Genomic DNA, 14722 nt, shown 5'->3' on the forward strand with positions numbered 1-14722 from the left:
TATGTTCAGTTGGAAAAATAACTTTGGGAACCCTTTGGAATTACCTAGTTTTCTGCATTAATTACACGTTAAATGTGGTCTGATCTTCATCTAAATCACAATAATAGAAAAACACATTAGGCTTAAACTAATAACACACAATCAATTGTATTTTCTTGTCTTTATTGAACACACCGTCTAAACATTCAAAGTTCAGGCCAGAGAAAGTATGTGAACCCTGGTAGGACCTCTTTAGCAGCAATAACCTCCAACAAATGTTTCCTACAGCTGCCGATCAAACTTGCACAATGGGCGAGAAGAATCTTAGACCACTCCTCCTAACAAAACAGTTTAAGTTCATTAATATTACATATCTTATCTTCATTAATACTACATAAACAGCCCTCTTCAGGTCATCCCACAGCATCTCAGTTGTGTTAAGGCCTGTACTCTGACTTGGCCATTTCAAAGCATTAGTTTTCTCCTGTCCTCACCACTGATTTACTCATGTGTTTTGGGTCACTGTTTTGTGGCATCACTGAACTTTTCGGCGGTGAACCACTACCATGATATTCTCCTGTAAAATTTCTTGATACAATTTTGAATTATTTGATTGCAAGCTGTTCAGGCCTTGAGGCAGCCCAAAACCATGATGCTCCCTCCACCATGCTTCAAAGTTGGGGTGAGGTTTTGATGTTGGTGAGCAGTGCATTTTCCCTCCAAACATAGCGTTGTGCATCTCTGCCAAAACGTTAAACCTCTGTCTCACCCGTCCATAGAACACTATCCCAGAAGTGTTGTGGAAGATCCTGCTGGTCTTTTGCAAACTTGGGACTTGAGACAAGCTTGTTTTTTTTGGAGAGCAATAGTTTTCTCTGTGGCGTCCTCCCAAGAATACCATTCTTGTTTAGTGTTTTTCTTAACAGTGGACACATGAACAGAGACTTTAGCAAATTCAACAGATTTCTTCAGGTCCTTTACTCTTACTTAATGGATGTTTTTGACCTGCTTCAGCACTGCACTCTGTGCTCTTGCTGTGATCTCCACAGGAAGCCCACTCCTAGGGAGAGTAGCAACAGCACTGTATTTCCTCCATTTGCAGACAACTTGTCTCATTGTGGACTGATGAACACCCAGGCCTTCAGACATGCTTTCATAGCATTGTTCAGATTTATGCATCACAGCAATTCTTCCAAGGGCCTCTGAAAACTGTTTTGTTCAGGGCATGGTTTGCATGAACAGATGTTTCTTGGAAACAGCAGACTCTGTCAGTAATCAAACCTTCGTGCCTTTTTTTATAGGGCAGGGCACATCCAACCCACACCTCCAATCTCATCTCATTGATTGGAACACCTGACTCAAATCACCTTTAGGAGTCATTAAATTAAGTCATTATCCTAAAGGTTCACATACACCAGCCTAGACTGTGAATAATGCATTCAGTATTGACAAGAAGAAGTACAATTATTGTTTATTATTAGTTCCTGGGTTTACTCCAACACGATACACTGGATAAAGACGACATTAGTGGCCCACTCTGGCAATGACTGCCTGCCCTACTTCTCCACAGACAGGAGGGGGCAAAATAGTGAAACCAAATGGGCAGGAAGAGAGGGTGAGGGTGGGTAAAGCCTGTGTATCTGCCTCTCATTTACTGTTTTAAGGTACTCTGAACCTGGTAACCCAAAACAGAGAGACCAGCTTATCGCTCTCTCTCTCAAATACAAAATTCACACATTTTAATCTAATATTTTTAAATATAAAAACTTATCTGTTATGTAGCCATATTAGCCAAATCCAGCATGAGATCTCCCTGTTTCACATTATAACATAGATGCAAATTACAACCAAGTTTCCATATTCATGAAGGATGTTGATGGGTGTAGATGTCGACTTATGAAGGAAAAACTTAAATTTTATTTGTACAAACTTTTCCTACTTTCTTAGTTTATAACTAAGCAGAGAGCATGAGTCCATAGAGCTGCTGAGCCTCTTTATAGATCAGCTCACAAGTGTGGCTGGTAAAAATACTCAAGTGCGCCAGCACGCTTAAGGTCCTCACAAGCTCCAAATGTTGAGCTGTTTTCTATGAGAAACAGGATGTGACTTCCAAAACACATAATATGTCGGGCAGTTTAATCCTAAATGTTGGCAAACAAAGCTCTTTTCAACTTTCAAAGAACCAAATCTGTTTCGCCCCAGCTTTACTTTCTAGGATGCAAGCTGAGAGATGAAAAGAGACAATGAATTTTTAGAAAAATTACAAAGACATTCTGAAACTCCAGCATCTCAGAGACACCAAAAAAACACATTAAAAAAAACAAAAGTATCTCAGATTTGGTTTCATTCAACTGCAAAATGCTTTGAGACATCCATCTATTTATATTTTGGAGGCAGCTAATGAGAGATGAAACACAATTGTAATCCAGGGTTTTAGCCTGAGATACAGCTGCATATCCTCAGCATAACAATGAAAGTAAATGTTGTGGTTTGGAATGGTATGACCTAGAGGAAGCATGTACAATTTTTTTTTAAGTATAGGACCTAAAATTGAGCCCTGTGGAACCCCACGTTATGTGCACTGCAGAGGACGATGCGTTACCTATGGTACCAAGGAAGGTTCAATTTTAAAATGGCTAGGAACTGAAGTTAGCAATTATAATAGCAGCAGAACTGAAGATGAATGCTAGGACCATAGGGCTTACAGCAGGAGTGAGAGGCATGAAGTTAGCCATGCTAACTGCTCACACTAAAATTACTCCTCCTCCACACAGTCAGATTACAATGATTTGGCTACTTTTCATGTAATTTACCAAAACAGATTTGTTGTGCATCACTTTTATGGTACATTGCATCATTACATTGGCCATAAACTGATCTTGAGGCCAATACCCACAAGTTATTTTCATGTTATTCAAGTTATTATCAGCCCATAACAATTCCAACCACAATATTATTATACATCCCAAAAACTACTTTTCTTATAGATGCTATGGCTCTGTCTCTTTCTGCTTGTCTTTTTTTTGTTCATTTTGGAGGAATTTAGATCTTTTATGAATACTCTACAGTATATAAATACAATATATTTGTGATATTATTATTATTATTACTATTATTATTATTATTATTATTACTACGGCTTAAATGCAAAGAAAAGAAAAATGGCCCACATTTATTATAGTATTTCATTCATTCACATCTGTAGTTATCAAGCCTCTAATGCACACACTATACAGTATGCCTAATGCATAAACAGTTTTTGACCTATTTTTGACCTCCCCAGTATATTCACACTGCAGAGGATTATGGGTAATGCACAGACGATTACGTGATCCTTATAAGGAGAGCGGGCTGGCACTGTAAATAAAATGCATAACGTTGTTTATGGGCTGGAGGCTGTGCTGTGTAATGGAACACATGAAAACCCAACTAAAGGCACCAACGCAATTAACTGCAATTAACCACATGCCGAAATGTTCATTTTCACAATCACGTTTTTTCACACCCAGTGCAATTTGCGATACTTTAGCCAGGGGTTACACAGCAGAAATGCATGGAGACCCTTTTTTGCTATTGCTTTATGAAATTAATATGAGCTGCTCACCAGTATGGATGTGTGTTTAAAAAAAATTAATCCCCTTGCCTAACTCAGTTAGGTTGATTGTTTTTCTGCTCCTCTGTTTGTTTTGGTATGGACCATCTGTCCACATGGGCTGTGCAGGATTAATAATATCATAGTGCATCATTACCGCCGGAGTCTTTAAAATTGGGCAGACAATATTGAAATGGCTCATTTCTTCATGTGCACCAGCATGGGAAACATTGCAGAGAAAATTATCCCGTTTCATTGCACATCACGGCTAACATACGACCAGCCAGCTTTTCCAGGACATTACCAAGGACGTCTACTACTAAGAGAAGAAAAAAACACTAAACAAACAGCAGTAATGCTGCAATATTTTATTGCCTAGCGAATGCTCTCATCCTGAGTGACTTGAAACCCATGCGGTATCCATTTTTACAGCTAGTTATTTCCTACAGCTATTCAGGCTGAGGCTCATGCTGAAGTGGGCAGGGGCCACAGCTGAACTCAAAGAATTCTGATTACCAGATAAAATGGACCCTATGGCCAGCTCCACCCCACCACTGCCACCCTCTATGATTATCACTGAGGTATGAATTAGAGCTGTATTCATATATAAAGAGGATTATGCATGCCGCTGTGGGTATGAGTGCATTTATTTGCAGGATGTGACGCAATCTATGGATAAGGGTACGATTTAGAGGCAGGGTACTACACTTACATCAGTTCCTTCTTTTGAATCTTGAACCCGGTGGGGTACTCGCAACAGAATGGGGCATCTCACCCCACCCCACCCCCCAGCTGCAATTCCAGCTCAGACACTGCTCAAAATTCAGGTCACAGCTGCCCCCTCCCCCTATCTGTAATATGCGTTCACTTTAAAATTCATAACAAGGGCTGCTGGGTAGCTCACTTGGTAAAAGTGCAGCTTGCAGCTCATGAGTAAGCACTACAGTCGCACATCGAATCCAGCTTGTGCCTGTGCCGACTGGCCAGCATAATTGGCTTTGAATCCCCCAAGGGTTATGAGGGAAGGATTCAGTCAGCATGGATAGCTGTGTTCATTGTTCAAGCGACCCCTGCTGGCCATCCAGGAGCCGTGGCTATCTCTCTGTGCACGCGTATGATTGGGTCCCCCCCCCCTGCCCTGCGTGTATGCAGCTTGAAACATTGAAACAGTTAGCCAACACCAGGTGTTTCAGAGGAGAACCGCGAGTTACGTCGGGGTGTTTATGAGCACGTTTGTGCATAGTTTCCGAACTGAAAATTCCAAATTTGGGTAGAATTGGAGATGCCAAATTTTTGATATTTTTAAATCATAGCTACACTCTACAGAAATGGTCTGATGGAATGGTTCTCAGAGAGTAAATGGTAAATGGACTGCATTTATATAGCGCTTTTATCCAAAGCGCTTAACAATTGATGCCTCTTATTCACCAGAGCAGTTAGGGGTTAGGTGTCTTGCTCAGGGACACTTCGACACGCCCAGGGCGGGGATCGAACCGGCAACCCTCCGACTGCCAGACACCCGCTCTTACCTCCTTAGCTATGTCTCCCCCAGAGTGAAATGTATGTAAAAATACATTTCACTCTGGCATGCTCAGTAACCTTAACCAGGCTGCTTAATATACACAACAAGATAATTCAGCCTGGCGTGAAATAACCAGCTGCAATTCTGCCTTCAGAAGGAGGTGTATGGGGGGGGGGGGGGGGGGGGAGTCTCATTCATGGGAGAAGATTTGGCCCAATGTATGGCCAAATCTGCTTGTCAATTTTAAGCGAACACAAGTCAGCTCTATTGCTGAGGCTCTTGATGAATTAATTGTTAGTGTTTTTAGTTAATATTGCCATCAGAATATTGGACAGCAGCGCTTAAACTGATGTTGCTTTGAGAGATTACTTGTTGGCTTTTTTTCAAAGCGAGTCTGAAAGTCGTCCTTAGACCAGATTAACGGCTCCAGTATTTGTTTCCCCCGCTGTGATAGTGAAGGTTAACCTTGATGTAGCGGGCACATGAAAGGCAGCAAAGGTCGCCAGGGTAACGGCAGCCTATCTCAGTGTGTGTGAGAGAGAGCGAGAGAAAGGAAATGGGGGCGGGGGGAGTGCATATTCTCATATGAATTCCACTGCTTCAATCAACAGCAGACGACAATGGGACTCTCTCTCTTTCTCTCTCTCTCTCTCTCTCTCGGGGCAGGGTCTGTAGAGGCAGGTGATGTTCTGAGGGGGCTGGTGGGTGGAATTTGCGTATCAATCACGTGTGCGTGATGTACCAACGTTTGTGCTATTGTGGGGGACTGATGGGGCCCTGTGACAAGCCGATGGGGAGGGGAGGCTGGACCTTCAATTTTAGCAAAGCAGTGTTGCCATTTGTTTTTATTTGTTTCTCTTGCAGGGGTGCCGGATGGTCTTGTGATTATATTTTGATCGTCACTTGTGGATTTCTGACAATAAAGGTGGATTTAAATACCAACTCTCTCTCTCTCTCTCTCTCTCTCTCTCTCAGGGTTCTAAGAAATTTAAATAGGCTTTTATCTGCATGATCAATTTAAGAACATAAAACCCTTTTCCACCCACTTCCATCATGCCCCACAAAATAAGAAATTATTCATTTTAAAAATCTTTTTTCCTCTGAACACCTTCCTTCCTGCACCCCAACCATTTTTGTTCCCTTTTCAATTTACATATCCTTTCTTTACCCTGTTTCTCTCTTACTCATTCTCTCCCCTTCCCTCTCTGCTGTACCACGTGCTGGCCTGTTTTTGACGTGAGGAAGCACACCTTTTAGTGAAAGATGGTTCTGCACCTGCAGCCAGGAATGAATTAGGTCACTGCAAGCCCTCAACCCTGCCAGTCAGTCATTCGCTCCTCCCAATGAACAATCCAGCCTCTGTTGCAGAAGTGACAGACATGGAGCCAGAGAGACCCCTGCTGTTCTTAAGCAGAACTGCATATTCAAACAAGGGAGAAACCAATCGTTCCACAGCAATAATCTCACAACTGAGATGTCCTCCTCTGGGAGTCCAATCAACAGATTCAGAGTTGCCAAGTCGGTTTTTAAAACATGACTTTGGGCTTCTTTTTATTCTGAAGTCACTCCAAAAAAATCTGAATTCATGAGTTGCAGTTTTTTGGGTTTATTTTATGAAAATCTGGCCGCTTATTTTGAGGTGTGACAAGCAACCTCTTTTATCATATTCATGGTTACGATGGCTTAATGGCATACTTTGAACCTTTTTTCAACCAACTTTTGGCCTTGTTTTGGTGTGCAGTTATGCCTAGTCTTTTGTTTACTTTTCATGTTAGAACATCAGATTACGTGGTAAAAGAAAAAAGTCTCTTCCTCACCATTATCTGTTCTCCCGTCTTTCAAACTGTCCAAGGCCTGTAGGGGGACAGATATGACAGAGTTATGACTGCCCCTTTAGAGAGAGATGGGGGAAAGGCAGGAGAAAGAAAAGCTTAGCCACATAACTGCAAAAACAATCCCATTAGTACAACATTATGGGGTAGCAATCAAGTGTAGTACAGTATATTTGTGAAGTGAGTGATCAATGAGTAGTATATGTAAGTGTATACGTAATAAAGTGTGTGTGTGTGTGTGTGTGTGTGTGTGTGTGAAGGAATGTGGAACTTGCTGTTCACTGCCACCATCTCACACCACAGTCCAGTATCTCTCCTACCCAGCATCAATGCTGAGTGGGCAGTTTTACATCACAAACTATGATATGTATTCAGAAAATGAAAACCCTATAATAACATAACATAATATTATGACAAGAACAGGCCATTCAGCCCATATTTTTATTTCCCACATGCAGAACTTTACATTTGGCTATATTAAATTTCATTTGCCAGGTTTCCGCCCACTTCTGGATTTTATTTCTTCTTGGATTACTTAATAGCTTCCAGACTATTAGCTGGGCCTCCCAGTTTTGTATCATCTGCAAATTTGACTAATGTACTTTCTATGTCACTGTCGAGGTCATTGATATAAATGAGGAAGAGCAGTGGTCCCAGCACTGATCCTTGTGGGACTCCACTTCTAACAGCTCCCTGCTCAGATAATATCCCTCCTACTACTCTTTGTGTTCTACCCTGTAGCCAGTTCCTAATCCAATCTGAAATTCATCCTCTAGCCTAATTCCCACTGTCTTCAGTTTACTAACAAGTCTCTCATGTGGTACCTTATCAAATGCCTTTTGATACCTTTTGGTACCTTATTTATTCTCCAGTTGTCCGGAGCCACCTGCACACTTTTAATTTGAGGGCTTGGTGTCTCTGTGTCGGCATTTTTGCGGACTAACATTAGCTGTAGTTTAGGCTATTATAAATTTATTCCAGCTAAATTTTGGGCTGTATTTTGTTCTGAGATATAATTAGAATATTGCCTAATACAAGTGTTTCTTCAGTCATTGCTGGTCATCAAAACTAGACAGATTTAAATTTAAATGTTAGTACGCAAAAATGCCGAGACAGAGACACCAAGCCCTCAAATTAAAAGTGTGCAGGTGGCTCCGGACAACTAGCAGCACAAACCGGAGAATAAATAAATAAGCAATAACGCACTTTTAACTACCAAAAGTTAAGCGTTAAATAAATAACACTGAAAAGAACTACCCGGAGTAGAATCCCTCTGGTTATAATCAACTAACTTGGCTAGCTATTTACTAAATAGCAATGACTGGAGGAACCCCTGTACTAGGAAATATTTTGTATATCTCAGAACAGACTACAACTGAAATTTACCCGGAATCAGATTATAGTATTATAATTAACTGCAGCTAAGTTTAGTATGTAAAAATAAGTACAAACTATCTAACTACTATAATATTTTGCTCGGGGGGGGGGGGGGGGGGGGGGGGGGGTCAAAAACCACAGAAAAAACCTGCGTTCACCAAGGCCGAGGCCGCGAGACCGAATTATCAAACGGCTAGTTTTGATAGCCGAGTGCTTAACGGAGGAAAAAAGTGGGAAAGCCAGATTTTTCACCTTAGGAGCAAAACCGTCCTACCTTACTTGTAATATGGGGGTTTTGTTTAAACAAAAAGCTCAAAATAATATCAAATACACACCTGGAAGTACAATACAATCCTACAACAAACTTTTTCAAACACTCCTCACTCTTTCCACCACAAACAGGAAGTGCGTGTCAGACACAAGCAATCGAGCAGGAGAGCCAGTAATCTGTGTGTATGCAGTTTTTTTAATGCACAAGCAACATTTTAACTTATTGTTTAGTGAGTTGTGGTGATGTCCAAATTGATGAGGAAAGCTGCTTTTGCTAGGTAGGCTTTTATAAAGCAAGTAGCCGACCACACAGACCAATCTGGTGTGTGCTTATTATAAATGCCTGTGGTCAGGTGACCGTCTCTTTCCCATTTATCACTTGGAGCATCCAGATGTCAAAACAGCAAGCAAACTGGCTGAATACATTTAACATTAACCACTGAATAAACTTTAAAAGTCAAACACAATTCATTTCTTAAATAAATATTAAACACAATTTAAAAGGTTTCCCCCAAAAGACACATATAGATGGTTTTGAACACCGGTGTCCTTAATCTCCAAATGCAAAGCCCTCTCCATGACCTCCCTGAGTACCAACCCTCTCGTTTTTGCTTTATATGCCATTCTGTAAACATATAACAGCAAAAAAGCACATTGTTTGTAATAGCTACTCAGAGGCAGTATTACTGCAACAGCTTTTAGACTTATAGATGGGGACATGTTTTTTTTTTTTTTTTTGGTCCCTACACAGTAAAATGTCCAGTAAAATTGAATTTTTTGATGAAAGGCTTCATTTTTATTAAGTCACCACCTAAGCCCAATTTTGAGCCAACTCAATCATACATCACAACAATATTGCTTGCACTGTACCAGATTAATTACATGAGCAATAGTGGCTTGATGTGTGCCATTTGAGTGTCTGGCAGTGATTAGTCAGAGTGACTATACAGGGGGGAGATAGAAGTTGGCATTTAGTCATCGGGATAATCTCATCACCACACATGTCCATATTCATGCACATCCATCTGTGTGTTTGTGTGTGTGCTTGTGTGTGTAACAAAAGCTGAAATGTATAGGCTGGAGAAAAAAAAAACTTTTTAGATTTTTTGGGTTTCTGTCAGAAAATGTCATTATTTCCTCGGTTACTGACAAGTTCAGCATAGCAGAGCAAGAGTTTTGTGCTAAATAATAAATGCTTGTGAAAGTAAATTTCAGGTTTATTCTAGGTGAGAGAAAATTACAGTCAAAATTACCCGGATATTACCTTCGCCAGGGAAATTGTTACTCTACTTCTTCTATCAATATCCAGATCAATGAAAACAACAGAGAGATGAATCATTACCAAATGCAAACCTGTTCTCTTTCTTTCTTGTGCCTTTTATGAATAAACCTATGGGATACCTTACATTTGGACATTAAATGCTAAACGAGAACAAGTGCCTAAAATATTGCCTTGTGTACCTCCAGCGGAGATTAATTATCCTGAAATGCGCTGACATTTTTCATCTCTGCGTCAGAGGAAAGAACCTGTGGCAGAAGTCACACTGTAATTTCCTCTTTCTTGGACATGTTAGCTGAGCAGAGGCAAGATGTGATCTTATCAAGCTGCAACGAATTAAATCCTGGCTAAGAAAACAAGCGGCAACCTCATGTGTCAGGAGAAAACTTTAAATAAAACACATTGCTGTGGAAGCACAATAATAAACGTGGAAAGGAAGATTCTTGTTTTAATTTCAGGGATTGTTACATTCATAAAATCCATCCATCTATCCATCCATCCATTATCTATACCCGCTTATCCTAGTCAGGGTCACGGATGGGGTGCTGGAGCCCATCCCAGCATGCATTGGCCAAGAGGCAGGAATACACCCTGGACAGGTTGCCAGTCCATCGCACGTTCATAAACTGATCATATAATTTACATGCATTCAGTACATATAAGGTACTTGTGTACCGTCGACAGTATATGATCACGCAAAACTAAACAAATGCAAAAATGATATATAATTATTCAAATATTAAACAATCATTGAAAACAATATTTTTCCCACAATGGCTATTTATAAGTATTATATATACAGGGCCACCTATTTGTCTCCACCATGTGACCTGAAGGATTTAAACTTGTATTTCAATGGTTATCCATCAGGGGTCCCCATAGGTTGCAATGCTATGCTAGAAATGACAATCCCTGTGAATAGAGCATTTGTGAGGGATAATAGGAAGGAAGATCATTCAGATACACAGGGGCTGGTCCATTTACTGGACTACCTGGAATTTAACTGGTAGCTAGTGGAGAGAACTGGACTGATGCGGGCTAATCTAGGCAGCAGTCTAGTATAATGGGTAAGGAACTGACCGTGTAACCTAAAGGCTACTGGTCTGATTCCTGGGTGAGACACTGATGTAATATCCTTGAGCAAGGTACTTAAACCTGCATTGTTTCAGTATACACCGATCAGCCACAACATTTAAACCACCTGCATTTTTCTGATTTAATATTTTATTTTCTCTGTTTGTAATCAAACAATTCACACATGGTCAAAGTGCAGACTCAGAGCTTTTATTAAAGGGTATTCTTATACATTTTGGTTTCACCATGTAGTAATTACAGCACTTTTTATACATAGTCCCCCATTTCAGTGTTTTAGACAAATTAACATAATGTCAAATAAAAGAGTCATGTTTGGTATTTGGTAGCATATCCTTTGCATGCCATGACTTCCTGAAGTCTGAGACCTTTCAAAATCATCAGAGTCTGGATATCTTATTGTCAGGTTGTCATACAAGCGATACAAAAACTCTTTACATTTGAATGGATCTCTATGGATTGGTGATGATTTATAGTTTTTGTGTTAATATAAAAGCAGTTAAAACAGACCGGCCAAATTTGGCCGAAAACACTAAAATAAGGGGGGGAGCAACGAACACTGGAGGAAGGTTAAGAAAACAATTATGGAAATATAGCTTCTATCAGAGAAGAGGAGTAGGCCATTGAGTACTTTGCCTAGGGCAGTTTCAGTGCTGTGATAAGGTCTAAAACCAGTCTGAAAAACTTCCAAGAAATTTCTGGAGACCAGGAATGAACAAAGTTGTTTCAAGGCAGCCTTTTGTAGTACTTTAGAAAGGAACAGAAAGTTCGACACCAATCATTGACAAATCATTTGTACCCAGGTTTGGCTTCTTAAGGCATATTGATGACATGCAATAGTAGTGTGCCAATCATTGCCAACAACTCCTGCAATAACAGTAGGAAAAGCGTCTAGAAGACATTTAGTGGATTTACGAGAGTTGACTCTATTCAATGGGATCAACTGGAACAAAGCAGACTACAGTAAGTAAGCCATCAGTCTTCTGAATTACTCTGCATCCTTCAGTTCAGAGAAGAGGACTGACCTTATAAGATCGGCAGTAGAAGAACTTTGAATCTTGTCCCTAATTTTTTAAAATTATTGTTTATCATTTTTTTATAATAATCAAAAGAATTATGTTATAATAATCAAACTAAATGTTACTGGAACACAGGGATCAACTAATGCATGTACCTTTGTCAGTTTTGCAACAGTGCTGAACAGATCCTGGGGACCGTTCCTGTTTTCCTCCATTAAGGTAGAGAAATATGAAGATATTGGTCCTTAACTTTGACTTACAAATAATTGCAAGCGTTACATGTTTGCTTCACAGACTCAGTTTGGTGAGTTTTAGTAAATGCTAAACTAATGAAACTATGAAGAAAAAAATAGTCTTACTTTTAAATTGTTCATAAATGCTTAGGACAAATGTTGACTGAACACTGGCACTGTGGATGTTTGCTGTTTATGTATGAGATAACTGCTATTGGATTCAATGATTTTATTCCTTCAACTTTTGTTGCTGTTTTGATTTGTGTGGGTTTATCAAGATTTACTGTGTTTGTCAAGATGCACATATTGTATCTCCTCATGGGCTACTGCTTCCATATGCAACAAATATATTGTGACAGATTGTGATACCCAGACAGGAAGTACAAGTGTTAAGCCGACAGGCTAAAAGGTGCATGCTCAGTGCTGATGATGCTCAATTTAAACGTCTGGCTTGGTGATTGAAGTATCGAACAGCAAATGAAAGCAAGCTCTTTTAAACAGCAGACACTTCCCCATGAGCGGTGGTATACAAGGTGCTTTGTTCAATCTTTCGACCCAAATCAACGAATAACCTGCTCAAATTGGTTATTGGTCATTCTTCATTCCACAGCAGTTATGATGAAAATGAAATGACGTTTCATTTAACCTTTTTCAAAAAAGTATCATCTGACACAAACTGACTTTTAGAACAAAAATACTTTAATCGTACATGGGTAACCTGCCAGGGCTACTGACAAATATCCTGATAGTTGACAGAGAAGCAAGAATTTTTATGCAGCTTCATTTACAAAATGTACAGTACAAACCATTGACGATAACATTCGATAATGCAGCTTATACAACCAAAGGCTTTACTTCATAATGACACCATGGCTTCAGAGACAGTATTTTCAAAAGCCAGAATAAGGCTAAAGGACTAAAAGATATTTCATCACCTGTAATATAGATAGAGGATTGTCCCAGTAAAATGCTGTTCCCTAGTGCTGACATTCATAAAAATCATTTACAGAACAAACAAAAAAAAGACATATATATATATATATATATATATATATATATATATATGGTTATTTGCATTTGTCTTAATTTTTAATTCAACTGTCATAGGATTGTGCATTAACAGCTACCATAACAGATTTGTGCAGTGCTGTTGCTTTTGTCGTGTTCCTGATATTTTATTTATTTATTTTGTGCTCTTGTACACATTATGTAGATGATGGCCTAGCCACTTGAGTAGGCTATAACAGCATAAGTCATATTATAGGTTACTTACATATCTGTGAAATATAAGTAACCTATAAGAGATATATAAGTAACCTGTGTAAGAGATATAAAAGTTACCCATATATGAGATGTGTGACCTGATTCCAATAGGTCACTTCAAGACCTGAAGGTCCTGTTTATTGAACGGTGCACTTGTGCATTCTAACAATGTCTTTCAGTTTATAATATTTTGCATCGTATGTAATTCTGCACCATATGCAAATATTAATATTTTAGTTGTCCTTACAGTTGTGTCCCCCTGGGCCCCTTGAAAAAGAGACCATGGTCTCAGTGTGTTTTTCCTGGTCAAATAAAGGTAATAAACGAATTTAATAAATAATAGAACAGGTGGCGATACATACTTCGGCCTGTATGTCAGAGCGTCTGGTTCAAATCATAATTTGAAATGTTTTTTTTAACACCAGCACTGACAAAAAAAAAAAAACGAACAAAAAAATGGACTGTATAACACGGATATACGAGCGGCACAGTTCACTTCAGTTTGATCTTCACGAGAGAATGTCACTCCTAATCAAGCACGCTGGCGGCGCCGTGATGGGCTACAAACTCACCAGACAGAAACGGCGGGAAGCAGAGGACTTTTACAGACACTTCACAGACACTTCACCACGACTTCAAGCGACACTCCAGCTAATAGCCGACCAGATGTACCTGCCTTTTAAGAGAGGGTTGACGTTAAGTTATTTCTAAGATTGGAAAAACTGTTTCTACCTCCAAATTGTCTGTTTCAAATTTCAGATTTCAAATGAATGTGACGCATTGCTTGTAGTGCTCAAAGAGGTAATAAACACTGAATCACGTTTTTTGAGTTCTAAAGCTGAGTGTACTGTCTCTGTTTGATACATCACATTAGTCCTATTGTTAAAAAAAGAAAACAGATCTAATTAATCCGTGCCACTGCATTTTGTGCAAAGCCAGCCCAATTCCTGGACAGTGATCTTTTTCTCTTTAGATTAGCTTAGCTAGAAACCCTTTTTAGTCTTTCCTTGTTCCATTCCAGTACTATTTTCTGTATCGTTCATTAGCTAACCTATGTATTTTAGTAGTCTGTGAGTAGTAGTTAGTAGTAGTAATATTTTTTATAGTTTGTTCATCATTAAGATTTAGGTAGACTCGTTTTTATAACTGCACATAGCTTCTCAGGTTGTAAAGTTAGTCTTTTCTAATTGTAGTGTTTTACAATTGTACTACTTTTTCAATAGCAGCAAGTAGGCCAAGTCTGGTTTTCTCATTTTGGCTGAGA

At 39.5% G+C, this 14722-nt stretch overlaps 1 long non-coding RNA gene across 1 annotated transcript in view; it reads right to left on the bottom strand.

The window, feature by feature from the left end:
- The window catches only part of LOC118207883, a 137309-nt gene extending 128607 nt beyond the window's left edge, over positions 1-8702 (bottom strand). Inside the window, exons 1-2 of the long non-coding RNA XR_004761477.1 lie at positions 8638-8702; positions 6911-6947 (exon numbers count right to left, since the gene is read on the bottom strand). This is a non-coding gene — a long non-coding RNA (uncharacterized LOC118207883). The remainder of the gene's footprint in view (positions 1-6910; positions 6948-8637) is intronic.
- Positions 8703-14722: the final 6020 nt, after the last annotated feature.

Source organism: Anguilla anguilla, chromosome 11 (genome assembly GCF_013347855.1).
Source record: "Anguilla anguilla isolate fAngAng1 chromosome 11, fAngAng1.pri, whole genome shotgun sequence".
Classification (NCBI taxonomy): Eukaryota; Metazoa; Chordata; class Actinopteri; order Anguilliformes; family Anguillidae; genus Anguilla; species Anguilla anguilla.